Here is a 24,906-nt window from a genome sequence, read left to right as displayed (position 1 = left end):
GGTATGCTAAGATGGTTTGATCATGTGGAGAGGTTGAATGAAAGCCGGTTTCTAAGCAAATATACAATGAGAATGTGAATAGAAAGGTAGGAATAGGAAGGCCTAGAAGAATGTACCTTGGTCAAATTAAGGACGTCCTGCCCAAAGGTCAGGTCAAAAGCATACGAAACCGAGGTTGGATCAAGAGGGTTATGAATGTGGATGAAGCGAAAGAAGTATGTAGATATTCGTGGCAAGTGGATAGATATAGACTCTGTCTACCTCTCCGGGAAAAGGCGTAATTTTATGTGTTTGTATGAAATTTTGTAGGAACTTTCTGTTGAAGTAGTAACGTTATCTACAACCTTAATTTTGTAGTAGTTCTCCCATAACTTTCATATGTAAGGTACAACATATGCTTAAGGAGAATATTCGAACTAATAAGTAAACACTACTAGCTCAAACATACAGGGGTCTTGAGCAAATTGTCTACGAGCACTTTAACCTAATTCTGAAGAGAAAGCATTCCTGCGAGGGCAAACACTCCGTAATCCGAAACTACTTGCAAGCAGATCAGGGCGAAACGTGTCGTCTCATGAATACTGAACAGGGTCCGGTCCCGGAGCTGAGTCTAAAACTGTTTTAATTACGGACATGGCCCTGTGGAAATATTGAGACAAAATTATGTTTTTAAATTAAAAAAAAAAAGATGAATTGTTGCAACTTTGTAAATTATGGCGTATCTTGCTTAATGATAACATTCAAAGTAACAAACAATATCCCTGTTGAAACCCAAATACAGATGGCCTTTATCCCTCGAGAGGTAGACAGAGCCAACAGTCTCCAAAAGATTCAAGGAATTCATTCAATTCATATTTAGCTTGAAGGCTCGGTGGAGAAAAATATTGATAATCTCCATATAATACATATGTATAAAAAATAAGCACACTTTAGAGGAGAAATTTTACCAGTAGTTAAATACTTAAAGATAACACACTGCCAATAGGGAAGCTAATACAAGATAAGACATAATGCCTATACATAGGTTTATTAATCCAGCATCTACAACTGATAAGGTTATTGATAAACTCATGGACCATACAATGGCGGTAATGACAGGGTTAGCTTTAGATAAGGAGGGTTATTGCATACAATGATTGTAATTACTACTGCAAATTGAAATCGTTATCTTAATTCCGATGGCGTTCGAGAGGTCTAGTAACTTGTGACCGAAGTTTTTTATGAACTCCATTTATCGTATTTAATATTATAGTATAGAATAGAATTGAACACTTTGAATTGCAATAAATAAATTGAAATATCGACTCTCTCTAAAATAAATGTTTGATTTGTTTTTCTTTTATGCACATAACAGATTATTGCATACAACTTTACAAAAATATTGTAACAACAAAATATTAATACGAGTACATAATATAATAAACAGCAATTCGTGCTCAACATATTTTACCCTTGTCGTCCACGCAAAAATGTTCCTAACATCAGCAGCGTTCCAGTGGCCTAGCAAGCCATCCTAATTTCGCATTCTCAATTAATGTATTTAGTTGCAATGCAGGTAGTGCCTTTCATGCGGTCAGAAGAAACTAAACTCTCAGTGATGCCCATTTTAGTCTGGTCTCCACCGCAAATGTCCGTCCTACTTAGCACGGTCCACTACAAATTCATTAAGGCGTCGACCCGTTGCTTTTCATTGACACTTTCGCTTCAAAAAATCTATAGAAGTTAGTTTGCAAAATCTATAATAATTTAATTTCAAACACTTTCTTTCGTGCTTTTAAAAGTTGTAAGTGTTTGACATACTTATTTCTTCGTGGCTAAGAGTCTTTACCATGATACAAGCGGTCACGGTTTCGCCCACGTTTTAATTGATTTTTGTTGTTATTTGTTCCCGCAAGAATTTTAGGAATTCTCTTACATTTGAAATCTCTAGCGGTTTGGGTATTGCGTTGATGTCAAACAGTGTATTCTCTGAATATTTACATCATTAAGTCATCAGTAAGAAAGCTAAGCCTAGAAGGCTCCATGAATTTAAAAGCATAATTGCAGACTGTCAAATTGAATCCGTAGTTGTCGTGTGAAGAATGCAGGCTAATTCAGAGCTACCCATGAAGAAGAATGTACATATACACTAGATTTCATTATCGATATGAAGTCTGAAAACATTTTAAGGCTTCGACTCTCCAGAATATAATTAAGGTTCATTGTTGGCGCTAAGTAATTTCTTGTGAACGCCATTTGTTATATTGTTGATTGAAGTGAAAAGACGACTTCAATGTTGACATTTAATTTACGGACCAATTCAATTACTTTGTTTCGGTGCAGGAAGGAGGAACAGTTTTTATCTTTTATTTTGTTTTTTCTTGGAAACTCTTTTTGCATTGTTTAGTACAGGGCCTGTCAGGAACAAATCAACATCAACAAAGAGTTCTATCTCAATCCTAAGACTAAACTTAGCAATGGATAACTTGAATATTCTTATCTAAACTAGTCCAAGGGTTTATGTTATCTAAAAACTAGTAGCTGTGCAACAAAGTGGAAACTTAGCAGTTGCAACACATGCATGTTTATTCTCCCGAGATCCACTTTCCACGCCGCCCTGTGGACACAGCTCTCTAAAACGCAACCCGATTCAGCTCCGCGCTTCAAGTGCTCGGATCGTGTATATTTTATGCTCCACCAACTTTGAATTGAAGTTTCCTTTGTGTTTACTTGTGAAGGACAAAACACGTCTTGCCGTAGATAACATCTTCGTTGAAATCAATTTACTCAAGATTGCAGTTGTTATCATCGGCAATGGATTGTTGTAACAACATTAAATTAAGAGTAAGTTTTCCCTAACTGTTTTAACACTACTGAAGTGGATATTCTCACATTGATCGGAAGCAAATGATTATTTTTGACTTGCGTTAAAATCTTTGTAAAATAAAATCATGCCTTTTAAAACCATTAATATCAATTACGGTGGGGATAAAAACTAAAGTATGAATATAAACTGTGTTTGTGACATTTTTGTTAGTAAGGCACGTACATTTAGATGATTAATTTTATATTGTCTAAGTATGACTAAAGATAGCTCAGCGCCACTGACTGTGACAGAATCGCTTGTGACAGGTTGAAATTTATCGCTTCGCTGAAACTTGTTTATGCGTCCTTCGTGTTCCTCTCGATCGGTTGTCGGTTTGTTTATGTAAGACATTTTAGCTATTCATAAGACTTGTGCGTTACTTTCTCTCGTTTACCGCAAATGGCTGTTACACGCGCATTTTTTCCAGCGGTGCCCTCTGGGCATCGTAAAGAGAATTTCTCGGCTTGGCTTAGATTAATGAGATATCTCGAATAGGCCGTTTATAGGGCGTCATGAATTAATTTTGCACGAGATTAACGTAGAAATAACATTTTAGCGCCCCGGTAAAGTAACTAGGTGCACCTGTTTTTAACTTGATTATTTATTAGTTTTAATATCACGAAGCCAACGTGCGTAGCCTTAGCCTGCCTTAATGTGATGACTAAAACTGGGACTGATGTTTATTACTTATTGGAACTTATGTATATTTTTTATTATTGTAACGAAAATAGGCAAATTAGAAATAAAACGTTCTGATCATCTCTCTCGCTCTTAATTGTCCCGATTTACGGTGTTAGGATATTTTATATATCTTCTTCTTCGTTGTTACCTTTTCCCACTTTCTACGTGGGATCGGCACAGTATGTTAGTTTTTTATATACGAAAATAATCGTAAATTAATCAGGTGTAGTTATTGGTAGGCAGCCTGGCGTATATCGATTAGTCGCAACTCGGCAAGGTCACAAGAGCCACCATATGAACTAGACTTTCCTATGAGCTTAAGGAGTTCTTTATATAATGCCTACATAAAATCTTTAGTATTCATAGCTTTTGATGTACAGTTGTATTAATTTTTATTTTGCGTCAGAGCTTATTTCTTTTTGTGGAGATTGATTCTAAACTGATGACAGCTAAAAGGTAAAGTGATTAAATATGTATTTACGTCGGTTAAATGACTGGTATACTTGTTGATATAACCGAGATTCTGTGTTTCATAATTAATTAAAGTGTTGGTATTAATGTTGACTGTATACGCGGCATAGCTGAACAATTTGTTAATATTAATTACGACCAAACAGATTTGTTTGCTTTGATATACAATTAAATTTACAATTGTGCTTTTGATGTTATTGGGTGAATTGTTTAATAAAACAGGTGATGATTAATTTTTTCTATTATACTGTGCCTTTTTACAGTACAAGATAATTTATCAGACTCATAAAAAAGAACTATGAAATTGATTTAACTTTTAATGATAAAGTAGGTCAAATGTAAACAGAATATACACGTAAACTGGATTACGCTAAGCGGGTCATCTTTGATAGTGGAGACTTGTAACATCGATCGCAGACTTGGTGAGATGTTTAGAAATAGCAACAAGAAAGTGTGTACTAAGTGGATAAGTCCTAAGATACATTTACAACAAGTGCTAAGGGAATTTTTCAAAATTGCAATGAACCATAAAGTGACGCAAAAGCGGAGATCCATGATGATGTACTAAATGACAATACAATAAACCATGTTTCGTTTTGTAAACCTTAAAATTCCGAAGAAAATGAATTCGTTTTATAACTACTATAATATCCTTAATATTTGAAAATATAATCGTATAGAAAAGCAGAAAATTCACTCTTAAAAACGACCGGGCGCTTAGGAAACTTGATAATAGTAGATAAATTTCATTTCCTTCGCCATTTCAGTCTGCCAAATCCCAGCACTGTTCACTATTTATAACAGCATACATACCTAATATCTTCATTCAGTCTATTCCAACCACGCCAGCGATTTAATCGGTCCCCATTGTTAGTATTTCATTTCCTACGGAGAGCACTCCATTATTCATTTTGACATCGTGTTAAGGTATATCTACCACACTAATGTGAACTTCCACACTGACAAAGCATCACAATCTTAAATTCTTCTCTGTTATACACTTAATTTGATTTGAATGTACCTTGATAATGATGAAAAGAGGTCCCTTCATCATCATTTACTGAGACAATCACACTCGCTGTGCTATCTTGGAAATCATTTTACATGTACACTTAATGTTGAGCAATACTGCTCATCTACATCTACAAAGGATATCTAACAAACAATTTTAAAATTAGTTTTTTACTTGTGTGATGAAATGTGAAGTATTTTCCTCTACAAGCAGAATACGGATACTAGCGCCCCGTTTTGGAATTGGGTCACAGTGTCACTCCGTACACGTTTTGTATATTCTCCAGATCGATCCGTCGACGCGTTGCCGTATTCAACGATTTAATAGACTGGTTGATGGATAAATTCACTGGGTCTTCGCACGTTTGATGGAATTTACTGAGTAAGAAACGACCTTAAGTTTTAATTAAATAAATAAACTGTTGGGTCTGAACTGAAGCTTGCTGCTGTAATATCTTTATAAAATACGCTTTTCGACGTGTGTGTTGTGAAATACCTTTTTTCACTCGTAACTTATGAACTTACAAAAATATTCCTGAATACAATTTCCACACATAAGTCTTCTTTACGCAGCGCTGTAAGTTTACCTTTCATAAAAGGGTAAACACATAAAGAATTCGTATTTCATTTGACCTACATTTTTATTACTAGCAAAGTGCCTTGACTTAGTCAAGAATGTGTCAATCTGTAACTCCATAACTTTCAGATGTATTATGCGTGACAGATATTTGACTTGTGTAGATTCTTCACAAAATTTTCGATACATATAAACCGTACAAAAATGGATAAGTTATTCATTTAGCTTATTTTTTTAGGAAATTAAGTCAAAATATTTTATTCTCTCTCTACGTTTTAGTTCATTATCTATGTTGCAATTATTGTCACAATTAGCCAGTGCCCCTTTATATCACGGATTATTTGTACATTTCTTCGTATCCTTGTTTTACATATCTTTTGAGTTTTAAGCAGTTTACAATACGGATAGAAAAACCTCTGATTGTATTGGTACTGATAGTCTTATGGCTAACACTCTCGACAAAATAAACTGTTATATTAATGCGTGTGGGTTAATGCCGTCGTCGCCTGTTACCCTTGCATCATAGTAAAAATATATGTAATAGATTGGTAGAATAATAATTAATAGTATCTATGACGTCAAAGCCTAAAAGAGAACTGTTCTGAGCTAAATTAAAACCAATGAATATTTTTTATTCCTTTTACATCAGATCAATAAATTTTGTCGTCTTACGGGAAAATATACGGCAATCCAAAAGTATCTTGACAATATTTCAATATTATAGTAATCTCTTGGGAGTAGAAGAGGTTCTGGCGTTTTGGCAATGTCGGCTTGTCATTGGACCAATCGTTCAACCTTGGACAACCGCAATGTAAAAAAATATTTTTATACCATTTCCTTACCTACCTGCTCGATACTCACTACCTTTTGATAACATTGCATCTAATGGGAACAGTAAGATGACAAATATTATACGAACCTAGTGTCTTGAAAATTAATTGAAATAGTTAATGTTTATGTTAGTAATTAGGTATATGGAAACAGTACCATTATCTATATTTTGATTAATGTTATTAACAAAGAAAAGATTACCCATGATTGAGAGCTTTGTACTTAATTTTTTGTATTATTTAGAAATAGCTTTTACCCACACGTGCGAATTTAGCACGCCATACAAAAGAATACAAGAAAATCCCATATCGAATGGAATTATAGCTTTTACCAGAATGAAAAGTACCCTGTGTCCTTCTCCAGACTCTGAACAATTTTCGAAATTTCAAGAACATAGATTCAGTATATACCGCGTGAAGAGGTAACAAACAAATTAATTGGAAAAGAGCTGATAGTGATGTTTATTTAACATTTGACATTACATATTTATTCTCAATATTTTGAACACGTAATTACAGGCAGAGCAGAATCCAACTCCCCTTGTCATAACGTCCCAAGCGAATAAAGGCCAAATCGCTTATAACTGATCATTGTTGTCAAAAGATATTGACATCCAATTACTCCTACTTTTGTGGTTTATGTACAGTAAAGATTTTACCGTAGATGAAACGAAAAGTTTTGCAAAAAAAAACTGTTCAATTTCAATAAAATAAAATCAAACTGGTCGTGCTCTGCAATAGGTACCCAATTTCCAACAAAGAGATGTAATTAAAGTTTATTTCAATCGTACAAAAGAGAGCAGCGTTCGTGGAAGTGCATAACATTTGAACAATGCGATCGCCGATAGTAGTCAGTGTGCGGAAATTACAGGCGGCTCTCGATTGCTGCCCGGGGTGGTTCGTTCGAAAACAACCCGGTGTTCGGCACTATATCACTCGATATTTTCAATTGTTTTTCGTGTAATGTAATGTCAATCACAGTTAATGATGTTGTGTTATTTTTTTTTATTAAATATCATTTAAAAAGTTAAAAATTACATATTTCGCAAAGATCATGGGCAGGCATTTGTAAATATTTAAGATCATTTTAGTCCATTGCAGGGTTTCCGTTGCTTTTACTACAGAAACTTTAATTGAGTTCGCTCTCGCGTCAATTTTTAATCAAAATGGTTTAGTTAGAAGTAACAAAAAGTTAGAACTTTCCTTAGTTTTATAAAATCAGTCATCGTAGTTGACTATTTAATTAACTTCATCTTGATAATGAAGTTACTGTACGATTAGAAAAGCTTTTTACTGAAGTGCTAATTTGAATGTTTCGTTGTTTTTTATAAACGCAAAAGTCTCGCTATATTGCATGTACTTTATTTACCATGGATCTGCAAACAAACTGGAAGTCCAACTTATATTATACATACATAAAATCACGTCTATATCGTCTTGAAAAGAATGATAGGCCACGTTCGGCTGTTTTGCTTAGTGATAGAATTCGATTGAAATAGTGACAGGTTGCTCGCCTATCGCCTAAAAGATGAATCCGAAGTTGTTAAGCCTATCCCTTAGTCGCCTTTTACGACATCATGGGCAACACCTATTCTGTTTTCTAGAGGTGGTTTTATTTGGAAATTCGAACGCGTTTAACCCCAATCTGCCAAGATGAGGTCTAAAGTATGATACGCAAGCTCAAATAATCATATTCACAATGACTTTCTCCTACTTAAATTTCATGTCTCTTTCCTATTACACCAATTAGAATTTAGTATGATGGAGTGTGGCTTCCAGTTGATACTTTACTTCCCTGGTATGTACTTACTTACGTAATGGGAGGAGCTGAGCGGACACTGTTCGGATTAACTTATATCCGGGCAACTGGGTCAACCAACAAAGCCTTATGGATTTTTGATAATTGCCCAAAGTTCGATGCTCAATCTCATTTGCATTTAAAGCGCAGCTTCTCGTCCCAGTTGTAATTTTAGTAGATTACATAGAATACCAGCATTTATGTAGATTATATGGAAGTTTATAATAGGTATACAATTATTGTTAGGGTGTAGCTTATGTTATATGTATACATGCCACATGCATATGGTAATTAAATGTTAATCGATAAAAACTTTTGGTTTGTATATCAAGTATGTTGTAATCGTAACTTATGACATTAATGATATTGTAGATTTATTTGAAAATCAATTTGGATTTGTCAGACTTAGACCAACGTAATAGAAGACGTAAGTCAATTTTCTGTATGTACCTTTGTAATCTGATGGAGCTGTAATGGTTCTGTAAGTAACTTTGTTTTCCTCTCACGATGTATTTACACTGGCGTTGTTTTGTTTCAGGTAAGGAACGGGAACGGATATGGAGACGCAAGTTTTACTGTTGTTCTTCGTTAAGTACCTTCTTTCCATAATGAAACATGGGGAGAGGTTTGTTTATCTATTTCGACGACCATCTTATTTTATAGGTTGCCAGTAATAAAACGATCTGAATTGACTCTGCGTAATTCAGCGGAATTATTACCTACTTATTTGTTGTTACGCTATACTGAAGATACACAATATAATTTTATGAAGCAAGTATTAATATTCTCCAAAGCATTGTTATTTAATTGCCTAGAAAACATATTGATGATTGATTTCAGTGATTTTCAGTTATTGTCCTGTTTTTTTTTTGTGCTTTATGGTTCTCAAGTTATATTAATTTTAGTTTGTTTCTCTCGCCGCCGAGGGCAAGTTTTTAATTACCGTCGAGATTGCGGACGTCCACAACTTCCAACGGGATATTATGTTTGTAGTAAACAACATTTTTCCGTTCTTTTCTCAATGTTACGGGTGGGGAAAATCGAGAGAGACTTTTTATAAGGATGCAGGTTCAGGTATCAGGAACATTCTACTACTTCATAACTTAAGCTATATTTTGTCCAAACACGTATTCCACTAAATTTCTGTGCAACAGAGATTACAAACAAACAAATTTAATACATAATTTTACTAGTAAGTTTGTGGCTGTGATTGTTACTTTAATCATAAAACGTCTTTTTATGTTTAAGTTTGTGTTCTTATCATAAACTGATATTCACAGAAATTACTCTGTGCGCTGAGCCAACAGACATAGAAGCAAGCATAGGAAAATTTCAAAAAAGCAAAGTTTCAATAAGCTAAGAATAAACTCTACATTACTAAAACACACCTGCTTTGATAAATTGATATAGTACACCCTATCATCTCAGTATAATGGTGCAAGTGACTATTTCAACACGTGCTTGTAACAGAACGTGATAGCGTGACACGAGCAAAATGAGAAAATATAAATAGTAGCCCACTCAGCCACGTGGTACAGGGCAGTGACAGCTCAATTATATTCTGACATGACATTTTGCTGAAGCTGTAATGGTTGAACTTTATGTGAATGCATTTACTTATTGATTTGCATTGACATTTTTCACAGTGTTAGAAAATTCACATTAATAGGTACTGGACTTTGAACATTTTTGTTATAAAAATTTTTGTCAGAAGATAGCTCTAAAATTTAAGAGGTAAGCAAATATGTACGTAATTCAATCAAAATTATAATTATAATTGTAATCATTATTGACTTGTGTAGACATTTTTCACAGAGCCAAAAATCTATTTAAGTAATGCATCGACTTTAAATGCCTGTTAAAACTTATTTTGTTGTTTATCCAAATCAAATTCTTTGATGCCAACAACAACATTTTACTTAAACATCTACCTGTAACATCGAGTACCGACGACACAAATAACCCTGATTCATCATCTAACCAATAGCCAACCTGACCTTAACCCAGGTAAGGCGCGCCACCATGCCAAGGTCTCGGCTGTTCCACTTGGCGGCAATCCAAACACTACTTCTGAGTGTTTCACCTAAGAGGGCATCTAATATTGATGGATTTATTAATATTAAAATTTTAACAAATAATTCACCTTCACCAAATAAGCCCGCCGTCACGATATTGCTCTTTTGGTATGTGTATTTCTTCCAAATGTGTATATGTCATAAATATAAACACAAAAACAACACATATATCATCATCATTTCACCCGTAGTACGTCCACTGCTGAACATAGGCCCCCAATTTCACACAAAAAAACAACGTTTGCCCGCGGACTTCACCTCACAATAACATATGTATTACTATATATTACGTTCTTATTCTTCACAAAGGGTTCAATTTAACTAGATGGCTGAAAGGAACTTATAAGTAACAATTGAATTTTGGCCGACTTTACTCGATATTCGGGCTTACAACACATCTTTTCTATTTCAAAACGGTGCATTGTTTTCTTCATTCCGTGCACTCAGGATTCCAGCTTTTTAGACAGCAAGAGAAGGTTGCTATTTTCAACCTGCCTGCCAGTGAGAAAAAAAAGGCTGTAAATTAAAAATATATGCGTAAGTACCTACATTTATAACATAAATCACGCTTCTTTCCCGGAGAGGTAAATGCAGGCAGGGGTAGAGACTACATCTCTTGAAAATTTGTAATTCTGTTGATTTTGTAATTGATTGGCCAGTAAGTAGCGCTCCAATTTTAGAGATTAGCTTATTAAGTAGATATTTCAATTCATTCAACATTCTAATTCAAGTTAGAACAAAAACAACGTTATAATGTTTGAAATAATAAGCAACTTAGTATCCAATCCATTCGCATTATCGTTTCAAAATGACGATTTAATGATGATGATGTTACCGGGAATTAAGTCATTTAATTCGCTCATTTTGGACCGGATATTTCCTATATCCGCCAGTTTCATTGTTTGATTTATTGACTTGCAAATTAATCTAAAAAACCAAGTCACGCATCATAACTTTCATTCTCATTATAATGTACTGCGATGACCGAAAACATGTCCTACCGTTTTTAATATAAGATTGATTTTTATGTACATCACATTGAGACGTGTTTATGAATGAAAACACTTATTGGTAATGTGGTAATTGATTATTAAAATTTGTATTCATTTACATGCGCGTGCAACGCGAATTGAGATATTTGAAAGGTGGCATGATGGTCTGTATGTATATTTGCGTTGGAAACGCCTTGAATAAAAATGTTAAGTTGAGCAATAAACAAAAGTTGTAATCAGAAGGTCTTTCTGGGACAAGAAATGGTCTCGAAAAAAGATAAATGCAACTTATTTAAATCTCAACATATAAAAAAGAATACTGATTGGTTGACTATAAAACGACTAGAAATAGCAGCGCACAGCCCATTGGCCAAAGCTAGGAAAAATTCCAAATGGCGGATTTTCCGAAATTCTCGGAAGGCGCAGGCGGAGCCGCGGGTTACATCATAAGTATTCAGAGCTACCGCACGTTTAAAACTGACGCATCAATAATTACAATTGTTTCAAGTAATCAGAAGCAATTATGGGTATTCAAGTAGGTACTATTGACATTTTCCGGGGATATAAATATACATCACAGTATGGTGGCAAGCAGTTGTGGGTCACGACCATAACCTTTGACTTATTTATTAGATTTGCCAGTAGTGTCACGATGTCGCAATAAATTATTTTAGTTCAATCGTGTATAACAGGCTTAATGTTGGAATTGTAAAAAATATAGTGTGCCTTCAGAATATGTGTGTTAACAAAAACATTCTTATCCTACTAATTTGGTGGAGGCAACTTCTTCTCCATTCCGTCCTTGTACCTTCCACTCCCTTTCTACTCATGGTTCTACGCAATCAATGCCTTTTATTTGGTCTTCTCATTTTTGTAATGATTGCAAGTGTACAACTGTCCTAAGTCCCTTTGAGTTTTTTATTTTTACCTGCGAGCTTTTAATTAAATAAACGTTCATAAATTTAACGAAATTGAACAGATTATCTATGAATATGGTATACTTTACGTTAAGATAAGTAGAAAGCAAAAGTTTGTAAGCAAACGGTCGCTTACATCAAATAATTGAATTAGATTTGAGTAAACACAGACGTCTGCAGAGAGCAACGTACTTTAGCCTTTTGGTGGAGAAATGAGAGAAGTAACAAGAACTAGATGAATTATTTGATATCTCAAATACAAGCAGGTAGACAAGTAGGTACGTTAAATCTTTGACACCACAATTTTTTTTTATAATCAGGACGGACAACTACTGCAACTGTACAAATAAAAGTTTTGTTTATGTACCTATGTACATAAATACCTATGTATTATCACGTCTATAATAAACTGTAAACGTATGTAATGAGATTTTTGACCGCCTTCAAAAAAAAGGTGGTCTCAGTTTGACCTGTATGTATGTTTGACGGCGATTATCTCGCGTTTCGCTGATTTTGATGCGGTTTTCAGAAAAGTGTTTGTTACACTAAGGAGAGAGTTTAAACCGACTTCAGGCAGTTCTCTTTTTTACAAAATTTATTGGATAAGACATCAATTTATTCGAGATAAATAAATAAATGAATGTAAAGAAATTCCGACTACATTCGAGAAATTGCCTTGAGTAGACATTTTAGCTAAATTTATGAGCCACGTTTTTAAAATTTAACATTTAGAAATCTTTTCATCTCCTTCGTGTTTAAACAATGAAAAATGTCACGATTTCCTCATGCCAGAACAAAAGTGTTTTAGCAGTCATGTGAGTGTGTTTGTAAGGTTTATGTTAACATCATCTGGTTTTCTACAATAAAAGTAGTAGCGATGATTCGGCTCGACCGCCACCAAAGGGAAGATCTTCCGCCAGGCTAGGTGTTATGCCTGGGGAACCGCGGCTCCGACGATGTTGTCTCGGAGGTTGTATATATGCTCCAATCCATGAAATCTTTGCTTGCGCGATTTAGGTTTTTCTCTGTTTTTTGACTGATAGCGTGATTTTATTTTTGTGACTTATGGCACCACAGTATCATTACTTAGTATGCCCTTAATGATGTCTCGATATTTTATTCTCGATTTATCAACTCTTATCCCACTTTATCTAGATGCTTTTGCCCATCTCTAGTTCATACTTATTGAGTGTGCATTATGAGCTTTTCTGTATTTGAAAAGAATAGATTGAATCCTATCTTCTCTCATACATTCATGTTGTAAGCAAAACTAGTTCGCTATTTTCATGTTATTTAAGTATTTATTTATAGCTGTTTATATGTAAGACTACGGCGGCTCATTGCGCAAACCAACATCGCTAAGAATTTAGATTAGCGCGGAGCCGCCGAGGCGCCGTTCATTCCCAAATAGATTTACATACGAGACCATTAATTTGTCGGCTTTGACAGGGCGGCCCGCGAAACTATTTGAGAATTAAACATTTCCTGAAAATGTGTTTCTAAAATACATTTTCTGTTAATAAATTTCTTCACATAGATTCATAAACAATCTTTTCGTCAATTCTCTATTCAGTCTTCTGCTAATCTGATCTTCAAATATGTTATTAAACATACGAAGTGATTAATAAAGTAAATGACCGGTGAAATTCCACATAACAGCTATTGTGGCTTGTGGCGCTTTTGGTTCATAAACAGTGTGGTGTTTGTAAATTGTGGTATTTCAACTCGTATCACACACCGGTCACGCGTGGCGTTACGGGAAAATCCACTTTATTACCACAGGAGAAATATATAAATCGATCTGAAGGCTGTATACAACACCAACGGATGAAGTTGGAAAGGGTTCTAGGGCGGATTTACGATTCGGGATTAATATGGTTTTGCTTAAGGCAACGTGGAAATAAACGTGTAAACACGTTTATTTAATTTTCACGATTTATCATACATACATACTATTACATACATATAATCACGTATATATCCCTTGCGATGTAGACAGAGCCAACAGCCTCGAAAAGTCTGAAAGGCCACGTTCAGCTATTTGGCTTAAGATAGAATTGAGATTAAAATTGTAACAGGTTGCTAGCCCATCGCCTAATACCCTTACTACCTAGGACACCCATTGGAAATAAATGTGGGGTCCTATTCCAAAAATTACTGGAAGCACAAAAAACAAACTTAGAGTCAATCAAGTAATGATATTGACAAAGAATATCGGACTACGGACCCGAGTAAATTATAGATTGCCATTAGTATTCTCCGCAATTTCCTAAATGTACTGCCGAATACCTAATAGTTCTGTTAATAATGAAAATGTGTGCACTAAGTAATGGCTTTGTACCATTAGTTAATCTAAACAAATTTACAGATTTATTATCCAAAATAACTATTTTGAAATCCTCACGGCGCAATAAATAAATTAGCAAATAATAAATTATTTACTTTTCTTTTTCTTTTATAACTTTTCATTTTATACTAACGTTTTCAATATATAATCATATCGACATGCTTTGTAAAAAAAGACCGATTCAATACCTGTAATTTTACCTCCGAAAATAGAATAAGTACGTCAAATTCTGTTGAATGTGCTTGGGATGCATTCTAGCACATTTATATCTCTCGGTTCAAGACAAATAGGTAGTCCACACACTTTATTTCTGTTTATCTTGGACTCACCGTAATGGAACGGACCACAATGTGTAATGTAATGTACAATCTCTCAGAGTTTGCTGTGTCCGTTCGTATCTTGTGATCTTATTTTATAGTCTAAGGAACACAGACATTCGGAATAAAATATTGTAAGCATTTTCAATTTATATTAAAATAGTGAAAGCACATCTCGAAGAAGACTTAAAAGCTAGCTTATACAAACAAGTTGAGGTATTAAACTAAATAGCTCTGAAACCAAAGTAAAATAAACCATCCTCGGACAAATTGAAACATAAAACGATGCAGAGTTTTAACAAAATCCTTTGCATAAAAATTCCCGTAAACACTTTATAATAACAACAGGAGTAGTCGGTACGAGAACGCTCAAGTATTCAAAACCCCGTCCGGCCATTGTCGGAGCGGGTGTAATCAGATTCATGCACCGGGTAGCTGGTGGCCGCAGGTTCGTTGTCCGCGGGGTCTATTCACCGAGTTCAGACCGCGCGGTGTGAACAGATAAAGTTGTCAACGCTCTGACAGTGACACTGGGGCATGGCGCAATTTGTGAGCAGACGGAACGTTTTATGGAAAATATAGGAATCATACGCTTTCAACACGGTAGAAAAGCTAACTTATCCTTAATTTTTTTGTGACTTGTCACTAAGATATTCTTAGGTTACAGTAAGTATAAATATGTATGTTCTAAATAAATTATCAGTGATAATTATGTCAGATTTATTATGTACATAACGAATAGCAGACGACCTTCATGGATTTATCACTCTAAGCGCAGTGTATTGTCCATAATAATTTATTTTATAGTTCGATTGACGAAGAAATAAGTTCACCAATTTGCAGGCACAATAGATTTTTTATGAAACTAAAATTTGCTTACACTTCTGTCAAACCACCCATAACTTGTGCCATCTCAAAAAGCGGTCCGTTTCGTACATTTCCCATTTCCTTACAACTAGGAACGCAATGAATGGACTATGACAATATGAGGACCGTGTCATTCTACATGTATGTATGCATATTTGCACAGCGCGGGAGGTGCAGTCTTCCTGTGAAACTTGTATTTATGCCGCAACTCATTGTATCAGCTCAGTACTGTGTAATTCAATCAACCTTTTCTTTAGAAGAACACAATGCGATTGTGTAACAAAACATGCAAACCTCGGAGAATTAGAGATTACATTTGTGATTGTAAACAATGTAAGTTGAGGAAATGATGGTTCTTTAGCATGATAATATAATGAAAAAGATATGTCAAATGATTTGTATTGTGAAATTGGTAACAATAACAGGCAATGATCAGGAAACAGTAAAAAAAATCAATAAGAGGAATAAGGATTTATCAAACATTATCAAATGATGAAAAATTTTGTGTTGTTTAAGGTAACAAGAACTTTACGACGAGAAATCTGTATACAGCGTCGTAACATAATATAATTTTTCCATAAAACACATTCTACGCGATCTATCATAAAAATGTCAATAAACTATAAAATGTTGTACGGAACATAGTTGTGGTTGGAATAACTGTTTCAACCTTGTTAACAAAATGTAATTTTCATAAATCTTAAATGCAACGGCGATCTATATCTTCAGAAAGTTAGGTTAATTATTCTGTTCCTAGTTCTATGTCTCTGTTCTTCTTTCTCATCCTGTTTTGGGTAAATTTTCTAAATTTGCGTAAATGTTTTAAATGATACAGCCTTATGTTATTAATTTAAACTTCATTGCACAAAATACAAATGTATAGCACAATTGGCGGACTTAATGCTAGAAGCATTATCTACCAGTCAACCATTGGGTCTGACAAAGAACTTTATACAATACAATACAAAAAAATTATCTTTATTGCCCATAAAAAAAAATACATAAGTACTTTATGTGGGGTCGAACTAAGTAAATATATTATTACCTACACAAAATAAAAACAATTATAATAAACGTACATAAAAACTACATTAATTAAACAATATACATAAATTACCTGCGCATATGTATGTATACCTATGTGCATTCTCCAATATGCGGTGAATAGACGCGTGTGTAGGGTTAACGCCTGAGGTCAGTGGAGGTCGCATGTGGAATCCAACCTGTTTTGTCGCCACCAGCCGTTGTCTGCTACTATTGAATTATACACAATTCTGCTCCTAAATTTTATAGAACCATATGTATTGTAAATACGGTCCCTATCCGAATTTAAAAATTATGAGGAAAATTTATAAAGCGTGGACTTAAGCATATGCTCACAGAATTAATTAAAGTAGCCTGTACAAGACGCTGAAATGCCCAATCTAGTTAAAAATTATGAAAATTTATCACTGGATTTAAAGCTGTAAAGCGGTTAACTCTTCTTCGTTTTAAACAAATTGGTTGTTACAAGCCTAAATACAACACAGACGTCAGTAACTCAGGGAATCTATAAAATTTTCTCGCAACCACCATTACACTCTCGAAGTTTTAATAGTGATATAAAAGTCGTTTTAAAATAGTTTCCGCAGTAGCGCATCTCAGAAACTTGTATCGTAAAAAGTTTCAGGTGGTTACAGCATACAGAGAAACTCCACTGCGAATACCCGGATTTTAGATTCTACTGTTACTTATAAACATCTTCCGTTCACCGCCTTCTAAAGACTAGTTTTTCGATTTGGTTGATTTATAAAGTATTCACATTACATTTAAGAAAGATGTTCAATAGTTTATAAAATGTGTGTCATGTACCTAGTGTTTTAGCGGAATCTAGAGCAAAAGCTTTTATGCAAAAGAAGAGACGGGATTCTCAATGACCATAAGCGAAATATTAGGCTTAAACTAGTATATCGAAGAACGCTATTTGTTCCCACTGCATGAGACAAAACTTCAGCTCAAATTGTTAATTGCCTTACTTCCTGTAACTCAAACATGTACCCGTATGCGTCCCGATCAATTCCTGGCAAGTTCTTTCAAGTCTGCACACTCAGACATCGCCAGTCGGAAACCCCTACCAGTTCATTAATGAAACAATTTTCTCATTTAACTTTACCGTGATTCATTCGAGTGTTCTTGCCAATTGTTTGTGTGGAGCAAGTCTGTAGCACACTTGCATACACACATATCATGTCTGTTGTATTCATAAGGTTATTGGGGGAAATTTTTTAATTTCTATACAAGGGTCGATGATTAAATATAAAATGGACGCTTAAATCCCGTGTCCATATGAATACTTAAATAAAGTTAAATCTTACTTCAATTCGTTTAGGTTTTCTAATCTTGGTTGTTGTCTAATGCTAAGTTGGTTTGCGGTTTTATGAGCAAAAGTTGCAACTCTTTTAGAAAGTTTTCTTGTAAAAATCGCGGGGGCAAAAGAGAAAGCCGTATACATATGTTACAACACAATGCACCGTCACCCGTCATTTAGGTCCATAAAACTAGCATTCGTGACATGCTAATGTATCCGATAGCGAGTCGAATCCGTTATGTTTACGCGTGTAGTATAGTAATCAAATAGTAGAACAGCGTAAAACCAGTCGCGTAGGTGCGCCTGCGCCTGCGGAGCATCCGTCAGTCGTCGGGGACGGGTCAACGCGCTCTGACTCATATTAGTTCGTATCGCAGACTGTACTGTATGATATGGAATGGACACTCATGATATGACGTGTGCTGTACCAAATGGTAGCTTGAAACGTATTAAAAGTCTTCTCTTCGACTATTGCAGACATTTAATAGAGTGTATTATCAGGTTTATTTTCTTAGTTTTCCTTTCTAGGTCATCAAAATATTTAATTCGTTGTGTGTTTAACAAAATAATTGTTCAAAGTTGAGAAATTATTAAAGCTTTTACTTCAAATTTGCATAGTAAAGTACCTTTTTACTTCACTTCAGATCATATTTCATTAGGTACGTAAATGAAAGTGCCGAGTATATTTTGATTGATTACTTGCTGTGAAAAAATATACAAAGTGGAGACTGTGTTTATAAAACAGAATTTTTACCATTTTTCTATCAAAATATCAGTTCTACAGAGACATAGTTTCTAAGTAAGCTTTTATGGTAAAACGTATTCCCTTTATAGGGAAGCATGTCCGATCATAAAATTAAATTCCTATCTATTCATAGAATTCCATAAATATATCTGTAATGCCGGGAGGATCCCAGGAATTTCCGATCAAAGGCACTCGATCACTTTGTGCTCTTATGCTAGGTTTATCTTGGGTTCCATCGTTTACTACCTACAGGATCTTATGAAGCGTGTGTATCGTTTGAACAACTTAATAACATATGGAATTGAACTCGTCGAAACTCACTAGAATTATTATCATTAACCAAAACAGATATACGTGCCGTTTTGGCAGCCTTTACCTGCGATCAAACAATTTATCTGTCAATGTGTCTTTTAATCAAAATTTTTTTTTAAATGTTCAAATTTTTTATTTGTTGCATGAATTATCAACGAATTCCTAAGTCTCTATTTTATTTGACATTATAAATGCCAATGATTTCATGGTACCTATCGATGTTAGCAACCAATAACGACAATCCATCTACTTGAAAGTATTATTATCGAACTAACAACCGAAATACTAATACAAGGGGATACAGAAACATATCAGAACTGAAAAAAGAGCCTCTCATTGCTTCCAACATATTTTGTGTGGCACCCAAAAATTCTGTTGTCAATTCTTCGCCCAGCTACTCGGCACGTCGACGAGTGCCAGAATATGCAATAGTTTCAATGTTTTTTATATCGTGCAACGCAAACACAATGTTTGTGAGTTACAAACGACCGATTTTATCGTATTCAAAGTGTTTTTTTATTGGATGCCTGTCAAATTGTATAAGTGTTGCGTATGTTTATTTCTAAAGGATGGCATCAAACAAATTTCTTAATTCAACATTTCTCTTCAGTAATTTTTTTCTTCTAGATTTACAGTATCAAAGATAAAATCTTATGGTAATTTTATGAGGATCCAAGTGTTTATCCCTTCTAATTTCAACGGGCACACCACCAACGTTCTCTTTAAAACCGCCAATCTCTCAAGAGGCACAATCAAAATCTCCCCAAGTCGGACCCACGTCACCTGCGCCTGTTATTTTTCCCGCAAATTGACAAGCCGACGAGGGTATAATACAATATATTACTCCGTGTCTTCGGAATACCCAACTAATATCGATGGCGATATTGAAGTCATGTTAGTTATCGACTGGAAATGCGCACCGTACCGCCCAAAAACTACAATGTTTGGTAACTTTTCTTGGTCGTCTTTTGTGGTGCCTGCCTGACTGCAAGGGTATACAAGTTGTTTGAACTCACATACTAGAAGTGAGTATGAGTTTGCGTTTTGCCAATTTTACTACCCTAGGAACCATGTAAGTAGTTGAAATATATGTAGATAGAAGGTAAAATGAAATATAGCAATAAAATTTTGCAGTTATTAGGACTACCTAATAACTGCAAAATTTTATTAATTTACTAAAATTAGGTACTCGTTGATAAAAAAACAATGAACAAGGGAAACTTTTAACGATGTTATTTACCAAGCTGTTTATTTACACAAACCTCATGAAATAAACGCCGAAGTTACCCTAGACGGCTGCAAACAACGCTATCAGATTTTGTTTCGAACAAACTACAAACTCGGGAGAATCCGCAACTTATCTGAAACACTGATTGTATTCTCAAGCCTAAAACTCTGAAGCCAACTCTAGCTACACCATGATTTGTCTTCCAAGATAATGTTCCACTGCATTGTGTTCATTAATTTTAATTTCGGCTGGAGCTACACTCCTCACATTTCCATATAGAAGTAAATTTTTCTTATCACATAAAATTTCTAAAAACCACAGTTTTTTGCAAAAATAATCACTTCTACGGTATTTCTTGCTTAATCTTTGAAAGCTAAAAATGCAAATGTAAAAACGGTACTCATGGGAGAGAGATAATCAAAGTCAATAAGTGTATCTAATCAGAATCTGAAACAAACGGGATTGCAAAGAGAAAGGAATAATATGTCGTAGGACGAGTACCTTAATTGCAAAGGAAGAAAGGATCGCGCTGACTCAGCCGGCGGATGATTGTAAGCCTACGCCAGGGTTGTCGATGGATAGAATTGGAATGTTGCAGCTATTTACACAAATGTTGAATGAAAAAGAGGTTCACACATTTCTACCATATCTCAGATTCCTGTATTGCCTCTTCAGTTTAATATTTCGCTACTATATTCGTCAATGATAGAAAAGAATAAAGCTAACCCCGGGCCCCGTAGCATAGGAGAGGGTGCAACTGGGAACACACAAAGATGAGAAAAAGAGATAGAAAAAAATAACTAAGGTGCATGAGTACACAATGAATGAATTAGTTAAGAAATCAGACTGGTCAATTACATAACCAGCTGGTTTTAAAGCTGGGGTTCCTTGATGAGCAGCATAGCACCTTACATACTGTGAAAAGTTTTTAGCAGTTCTACTATTGTATCTATTCATAAATAACATTTATAATTGTTTCATTTTCCTCAACCCTACTTGTTAGAAAATAGGTCGGTGGCTCACTCGCCCAATGAACGATCGTTACGTCACATTGTTGCAAAAGTTAATGCTTACTTCCGAATGTTCTCCTTGATTAATGATATGTTGCGAGTTGAATATTAGTATTTTACTTGGTGATTTACCTTCCACACGTAAGTGTGTTAGGAAATGGTTGAAGTGAATATATGTAGCTGGAGAATAGGAGATTATTTCGGGTGTAATGTGACGCACCTAATAATTTCTAAACTCAAAACTAAGCTTAGTGACATATCACTTGATAATGCGATGACAAACTTTATAGGATCTTTCCACGTGAAATCAAATTGATATTTGATCTTTAATTACAATCCCTACAAACAAGCAAACGTCCCGCCTGATAGTAAAAAAATAGATATAAATTAATAAAAATACGGGACAAATTACACAGTAAGTGGTTATATTGTGTTATTGGAATCCGTTACCGGAACTGTCACTTATATTGAGGTCTATAAGAAGAGAAAGGACGTTTGCTTATGGATGGATAATCATGCAAAAGCAGAAAAGTAAAAAGAAATACCAGAAAGTAAAAAGCTACCGTATCTTATCACTCCAAACATTTGCGCATAATCCAATCTAATCGTGTTGTATTGTTTCAAAAATAACACGAGTACTTCCTGTTACCACCCTAAATTCCATGTGTGATATACGCCAGTAATGGCTGCCCGTTTTAAATCGTCCGTCGGCGAGGCTTTGACGGCAGGTCAGTTGGAAATTTTCCCATCAGCAGAATGTTCGCCTGGATTAGTGTCCAATAGTTATATTTCACGTTGCTTTCTAAACCAGCTTCGGAATATACGTTCTGCTTGCCACAATTTGTAATGGTTTGGACTTTACTAATTATCTAGTCTCGTACATATTTTTTGGTCAGTCTCTTTGATAGTTTGATTTAAAAGTGGACAATACGAAAAGCAATGTTTATGGTTGTTATACCTCTACGTTCTTCCATACACACACAATGTTGACAAAATGAGTTTATATTGCAGTATACACAACGTATTTGCGGGAATGACTTATGTTTGTCAGTCTATACAGAGCAAGGAATGACAGATATCTTTTCTTTACCTACATCATATTCAGGTCATGTGCAATTAAATATTTTTTTCTTTGTATATTTTAAATGTCATGTGGTGTTTGTACGATGTCTTTTATAGTAGGTATGTCCTTAAGTTTCAGATATTGTGTTAATTAATAGTAATATCACTAAACCGCCAGCGCAAGCGAAGATCTAAAAGTAATTAGTAACTTTGTGTCGCGTTTTGTGACAATGACAAAGGTCTCACCTCTGCAGTCAGATTAGACGATGCATTAGAGTTCTACTATTATTCGATGCTCAGTACTCAATCATGTATTTTGTCATCGTTATTATGTATTCCGTATACGTAATAACTGTTTCAGTTTTCACTCCATTTCTAGGTAATTATTTCAAACACGACAGCTTTTGTTCACAAAGATCATTTTTACAATTTTGTAACTTCTTACTTACGTATCCTTAAAATTAAAATCAAAAGAAACTAAACTCGTTCAGAAATTTGTATTTGTTGAAAAGTTGTAGCAAAGTTATACTTATTCGGGTCATTGCTGATTACCGCCGACAGCCGAGTGAGTCTCCCGAGAGCAAGTTTTCTAGTGCCGGCAACGGCTCAAGACACAGTTAGCGAAACTTCTGTTTTTGTTACCGAGACGTTTTCTTTTATTATCCATTCCACTGATCCTCTTCTCACAAATTAGGTGGGTTGTTGTACACGTTGCTCAGTTAGCAATTATAGTTCTCTTTGTTTCCAAATTATACCTAAACACAATGTACCACTGGCACTCAGATAATCTTTACCTGAGCTATTTTGATTGAAAGGCTCATTGTTAGGAATTTTTCGAACGTCTAAAAACAGAAGAATAGGTACCTTAGACCTCATTTCAATTACCATGAGGCAGATTGAGTTCAAATGCTCTCAAATGTCCTGTATAGGTACTTAATAAACACAACTGTGTAAATTTTTAGGAATGTCTTTAAAAATTTAATTAAACATTTACATAAAATAATAAATGTTGCCAGGAAATAAAAGACTATTATAATTGCCCGATCCTTATGATATAGACAATCTGAAAATGAAAAACTAAATAAAATTTATGGTTAAAGTTTCTTAAAAAATGTACAGTCTAATAAAAAATGTCATTCACCCAATCACCGCAGTTTCGTTTTGTCAAAGTTTCTATTGCAGCCGACTAGCTTCTTAAAAGCGCCAATATGCCATTCCATCTTCACAAAGCTATAGCCAATTTTATTCACGCAAACAATAAGAAAACCTTTCTTTAACGGATATTGCATTGTCAAAGTATTGTAAATTTAGAAACCCCGTGGTATTCTCAGAAGTTAACCCAAAGTATTTCGTTGGCACAATGTTTACTTTTATATTTCAATTTCCACCCAGTGTGGGCGACTTTGGGTTCTTTTTTAAATGAGAAAGTAAAACAAATGTTTTGAAGGGTCATTTTGATGACAAAGTTTTAACATGATGCATTCGCCTACCCGTTTTGTCGAATGATGTTCGTTGCGCCTTGCGGTGTGTGTGGTGTAAACAGCTATAATACAAAACCCGGAATATAAGTTGAATCAAAATGGCGGCGGTTTAATCAGATGCTGAGATCGTCGTCCATTCTATCTTAATTAAGCCCGTAAACAGTCAGATTCGACTTGGCATGTCATACGCCAATTTTAATTCTTCATAACATTAGGTACGGTTTCAATAAGGAATACACATACATATCATGTCTCTGTCTGTCCCTCACAAAGTACTTACCTAGATAAAGCCAAAAGTCACAAAACTAATATGCCACATTTAACTGGATGGAATAGAGGTTCATGTATAATGACAGGTTGCTCAACGTCTAAAAGAAGAATAATCATTTCTTTTGATTGACTAATACAATCTACCCGGGAAGAGCTGGTGGCACAAAATGACTTACTTTTCTTGGCTTTCAGATCATTATAGAAGCTATAAGAAACGCTAGATAGAATAAAAGATGGTTTTGTTGAGTTGAGATATATCCCACAACAAAAGGGACTGTCTGAAATTTGATAAACTTGTTTGCGCGATCTTGGAAACTTGTACGAAGTCTTATTTCCGTTAATTAGCTGTTCTTATCTTCATTATTACTACGCCCTTTATTCGAAAACCACCTGTTTGTTTTGAGCTGGCCCTGACACATTTTACTGATTTTACTTTCTGTCTCTTGTATTTTAAGGATATTTCATTTATTTTTCATTCTCTGTTTCCAGGTACTGACTGACGCGGATTATATCGATCTATGCAAGATGTTCATTGAGGCATTATAAGTAGGTACCTAGTAAGATTTTATAAGTCCTAACAATATTTCAATAAAAAAAAAGACATGTAAATAACGGACTAGTCAATTACGCAAGTGATATACAGAAAATCCCATTGTCAACGCTTAAGCCATATTTGTGCTTACGTAATACCTTCTAGGTACCTACATAATATGAGTTGCCTAA

At 34.8% G+C, this 24,906-nt stretch overlaps 2 protein-coding genes across 2 annotated transcripts in view; both read left to right on the top strand.

Moving 5' to 3' along the window:
• LOC106135607 (ubiquitin-like protein 3) overlaps positions 1 to 24,906 on the top strand; it is a 103,523-nt gene that overhangs the window by 28,069 nt on the left and 50,548 nt on the right. The window lies entirely within an intron of this gene.
• LOC132903040 (tRNA-cytidine(32) 2-sulfurtransferase-like) overlaps positions 17,312 to 24,906 on the top strand; it is a 198,856-nt gene continuing 191,261 nt past the window's right edge. The window contains exon 1 of the mRNA XM_060950232.1: positions 17,312 to 17,315. The gene's annotated coding sequence lies outside the window, so the exon portion shown is untranslated. The remainder of the gene's footprint in view (positions 17,316 to 24,906) is intronic.

This window comes from Amyelois transitella, chromosome 21 (assembly GCF_032362555.1).
Source record: "Amyelois transitella isolate CPQ chromosome 21, ilAmyTran1.1, whole genome shotgun sequence".
NCBI lineage: Eukaryota > Metazoa > Arthropoda > Insecta > Lepidoptera > Pyralidae > Amyelois > Amyelois transitella.
This window is presented reverse-complemented; position numbering and strand designations above follow the sequence as displayed.